Source organism: Rhinopithecus bieti, unplaced genomic scaffold (assembly GCF_001698545.2).
Source record: "Rhinopithecus bieti isolate Rb0 unplaced genomic scaffold, ASM169854v2 scaffold_33652, whole genome shotgun sequence".
NCBI lineage: Eukaryota > Metazoa > Chordata > Mammalia > Primates > Cercopithecidae > Rhinopithecus > Rhinopithecus bieti.
The window spans coordinates 3,539,314-3,544,056 of NW_016814761.1; the positions used below are offsets into that span (position 1 = coordinate 3,539,314).

Below are 4,743 nucleotides of genomic sequence, written 5' to 3' on the forward strand. Positions count from 1 at the left end.
AGTGGTGTGCTAAGGGCTCCCGACGGGAAAATTGGAGGAGCCCCACGCTGAAGCTGACATGGTGAACAAAGACCCTGTTCACATGCATGGCCCTCCTAGGTGACGTTCAGCTGGATAATGGGCTGTCACTGTGATAGTCAAGCCCTCTCCTTAGCCCTCACCACGGCTCTAGGCTGCTGGGGGGACCTGACGTCCTCTTTGTACCTCACTGACCTCTATGAGCCTGGCACTGCCTCTCCCTTTGTAAGACACATGCTTCTTTGTTCTTTTCCTCCACTGTGCATCCTGTAAAGGCCAGGGGTGTGTGTGTGTGTGTGTGTGTGTGTGTGTGTGTCCTGCTGGGATGGCAATTAGGGTCTCCTGGTCCCTCACGGGTGTAGAACACATTGAGGAAAGCAGGTTCTCGGGGCTCCTGGGTTCAAGAACTCTGTAGTAGACAATGAAGTCAGCCTGACAGTTCAGGATTCTGGGTCTCCTGGGTCCTCCATCCCACAGCACCCGACTCCCTCCAAGGCACTGCTTGCACCCCGCCCCAGGAAACCTGAGCTCCCCAGGGCTCAATTAATCTGTATCCTGGTCTGAAAAGGAGAGAAAATGCCAAGTCGAGTCCAGTCTAGCTCTGCCAGGCTCTTTTGTTCTGCCATCAAGCAGCAGTTCTCATTTTCATCTGAGCCTCACCTAGAATCTCCCAATTATGAATTCATCCTAGAAGCTTCCAGACCACCCATGCACCAAGTCCAGCAACCCCAGATCCAGGGCCTGGGAGGAGGAAGGGGCACATGTCCTCTATGATAAGTGAGACAAGGGTAGTCCGGGATGGCATCTGCTGAGAGGGGTTCCTCTCCTAGTCTGGGGGAAGGAGGGGCCCTGGATACCCAGGACGGTGGCTGTCCCCAGCTCCCGAACCCTCAGTAAGATCGCCGAGAAAGTTGTTTAAAACGTCTTCCTCAGCCATCCCGAACTGAACTAACCACCCCCTGTGCTACTCCCAAGCTCCAAGATCCTCCAGGTTGCACATACGGGCCCTCCCGGGTGCTGACCCAGTCTCCATCTACCCTTCATTCCTGGCTTCAGAATCCGGGGCTCCCCACTGGTTAGGAAACCAGGGATCCTTTGTAGGAATTGCCTTCGCCCTCCAAGCCTGCTGTTCTAATACCGCTCAGCAGAGGGCGCTGTGGGCGTGCGCTGCCTTCCAGGCCCGGGCCAGCTCCTACCAAAGACATCTGTGGAAAGAGGAACGGCAGGGATGAAGGGAGGCTTCAGAAGCTATTCCTGTCCCTTGTCAACAGTCTTTCTTCTCTGCTAAAAATGTGACACTAGCTCACCTGGGGCTGGAAAGGAGAAGGTGACCTCTTGGTCCTTCCCTGCTTGGCCCACTCCTCCTCTCCACCTATTGGTACCCCCTTCTCCTCCAAACTCCACAGGAAGCCACTCTCAGGAACACTTCCCAGAGTTCCTCTCAGCAGCAGCCTCACAGGGCACACCTTATTGCACGTGTGTGTATCCTGTCTCCCCCATCGGACTGGGAGCTCTAATCATGCTTGGAAGTCTCCTCCAGCGCAGGATGCTGTTAGGTGAAAGGCACTTAGAAGAGACCTCCTGACAAAGCAAAACAGGATAGAGACCAGATTCTCAGGCTTCCCCAGACAAGCCATCCAAGTCCTTGCATGTTCACTCTGCCTATGAGGGACATTTCCCAGGGGCACACTCCACTCCTGTCATCCCTCAAAGTTCAATGCAGAGCTCACCTCCTCCAGGAAGCCTTCTATGACTGGCACCCCCAGGGCAGACTGGACCTCTCCAACCTCTGCTCCCACAACCCTTTGTGCATACTCTAGGTAATGCCTGCTACGAGCACTTCCCAATGGCATTTCAGGGCTGTGTGGCCATGTGTCTCCCTCATCAAACTATGAGCAACTTGAAAGAAGAGACCTGGCCTCAGTCATCTCTAGGCCCTCTGCAAGGTCTGGAACATCCTAGCTGCTCAGTAAATGTATGCTCAAGTGCAAGGTTAAAGTCTGACCCAATCATTCCATCTTTAGTGAAAATCATCCAAAGTTATAACTGGGGAGTCTTAAATGTCAGACAGGATTCCGAGGTCTTTCCATTGATTCATCTCATTTGCTCCTCACAACTCTACAGATTACCATGTTGGTGTTATGAATTAAGGATGCTGAAGTTCAGATACATCAACTAATTCACCCAAGGTCATCCAGCTAGAAACCAATGGGGCAGGATTCAAACCCAGGTCTGACCCTCTCTGGAGTCAAGTCTTTTAAAAGCATTCATGCGTTCATTCGTTCATTCCACCTGTGAATTCACTCCATATCTACTGAGTATCAGGTATTACCAAGCTAGGCTAACACAGCCAAGTAAAGGGAAGACAGGAGAGAATTTGTTACTGAGCTTTTCATTTTCTCCCAAGTTAATGGAAGAACTGCTTTTCCCTGCTCAACTGCTGGGACTGCAAGTTCCCTCTCATCTTGCCCACCAAGTCCCTCTCCCTATACCATCTCCAGAAGGCAAATGAAGCCCAACTCTTCCTGTCCCTCCCTGAGGAGGCAGCTGGGAATCAGGAGACTCAAGACACAGGAGGAAAATCAATGACACATCTTCCTGCCTTTCCCCAGCTCATCACACACTGCTCACGAGGCCAGCAGGAAAAGCAGCAGACAGGCTCTGGCCTGGGGGACCCAGGTCCCAGCTGTTCCTACTGTCGGCATTCCCAAGATGTCAGACCTAAAAAGGGTGCTTAGAAACCTCCAAACACTCACCCCACCCCATTTTATGGATGGAGATACCGAGGCCCTGGGAGGGATAGGCCCTGGGACAGAATCACTCAGGTCCCAAACACCCACCTTCACTGGGCCGAAAGCCCTCACATTAGAGCTACTCTAGGTTAATACTATGGTTTGAATATCTGTCCCCTTTGAAACACATGTTGAAATTTAATCCCCAATGTGGTAGTATTGAGGGGTGAGGCCTTGAGGAGGTGATTGGATCATGAGCGCTCTGCCTTCATGAATGGATTAATCCATTAAGGGGTTATCATGGGATGGGAACTAGTGACTTTATAAGAAGAGGAAGAGGGCCAGGTGTGGTGGCTCATGCCTGTAATCCCAATACTTTGGGAGGTCAAAGCAGGTGGATCACCTGAGGTCAGGAGTTTGAGACCAGCCTGGTCAACACGGTGAAACCCCACCTCTACTAAAAACACAAGAAATTGTCCAGGCATGGTGACAGACGCCTGTAATCCCAGCTACGAGGCTGAGGCAGGAGAATCACTTAAAACCGGGAGGCGGAGGTTGCAGTGAGCCGAGATCATGCCACTATAGTCCATCCTGGGCAACAAGAGCAAAACTCTATCTCAAAAAAAAAAAAAAAAAAAAAAAAAAGAACAAGACCTGAGCTAGCACATTTGCCATCTGCACACTCAGCCTCCTCACCATGTGATGACCTGCACCACCTCAGGACACCAGAGTCCCTACCAGCAAGAAGGCTCTCCCCAGATATACCCCCTTAACTTTGGATTTCCCAGCCTCCATAACTGTAAGAAATAAATTCCTTTTCTTTATAAATTACCTAGCTTCAGTTATTCTGTTATAAGCAACAGAAAATGGACTAATACAGGTAATGTCTTCAAAAGAGCCACCGTGAAAACGTATGTGTTACACGTAGAGGTGAGGGCTAGAGATAAGTGACGGCAGAGGGGCCATGCACACAAGTTAGATACTTAGGATGGTGGAGGTGAGGCCCTAGGGCAGCAGGGAACCCTAGATGGGAGGGGAGCAAGATCTGGAAACAGGCTGGAAGAACACGTGGGGCCTGCAGAAGACAAATCCTGCTGCCCTCCCCAATTGGTAGTAAAACCCAGATCCCTGGATGCTGCAATAAGATGGGGGGACGGGCTGTCCACGGCTCCCAGTAATCATTCAGCGAAGGCACAGCTCACTACAGGTGCACAGATTATGTGCCCCTAGGCAAGTCCCTTCGCCTCCCTGGGCCTCAGTTTCCCTGTTTGTTAAAAGAGGGAGGGGAACTGGAAAACTCCTAAGGTTCCCTCCAGCTCTGAGGCTGTACATTAAATATCTTGCTTCCAGACCTGAGAGCATTCAAGGATGAGAGGGTGAAGGAGACTGCCTCCACCCCGTCCTTGCTTGCTGTGAGGTTGTGTCTGCTTTCCTGGAGACACGGACTCTTCCTCAGGCCAAAAAGCCCAGCTTTCAGGTGGCAGAGTCCAGCATGGGTGCACCTGGTCCAGGGATGGAGAAACCAGCTCCGGGAACCCAAACAGCCATCTCGAGCCTCCAGTAACCACCAACCAGGCAGAGTACCCAGCTTCAGTGCCAGAAGGTCCCACAGCCACCAGGACAACATCCCTCCAGGCTTTGGGACAGGAAGACATTACAACCACCATCAATCAGAAGTTTGGCCTTGGGGCCGGGCGCGGTGGCTCAAGCCTGTAATCCCAGCACTTTGGGAGGCCGAGACGGGTGGATCACGAGGTCAGGAGATCGAGACCATCCTGGCTAACACGGTGAAACCCCGTCTCTACTAAAAAATACAAAAAACTAGCCGGGCGTGGTGGCGGGCGCCTGTAGTCCCAGCTACTCGGGAGGCTGAGGCAGGAGAATGGCGTGAACCCGGGAGGCGGAGCTTGCAGCTGAAGTGAGCTGAGATCCGGCCACTGCACTCCAGCCCGGGGGGCAGAGCAAGACTCTATCTCAAAAAAAAAAAAAAAAA

At 52.0% G+C, this 4,743-nt stretch overlaps 1 long non-coding RNA gene across 1 annotated transcript in view; it reads right to left on the minus strand.

Annotated features, from left to right (window-relative positions):
- The window catches only part of LOC108515292 (uncharacterized), a 47,263-nt gene continuing 42,520 nt past the window's right edge, over positions 1-4,743 (minus strand). Inside the window, exons 3-4 of the long non-coding RNA XR_001881488.1 lie at positions 1,326-1,599; positions 1-1,223 (exon numbers count right to left, since the gene is read on the minus strand). This is a non-coding gene — a long non-coding RNA (uncharacterized LOC108515292). The remainder of the gene's footprint in view (positions 1,224-1,325; positions 1,600-4,743) is intronic.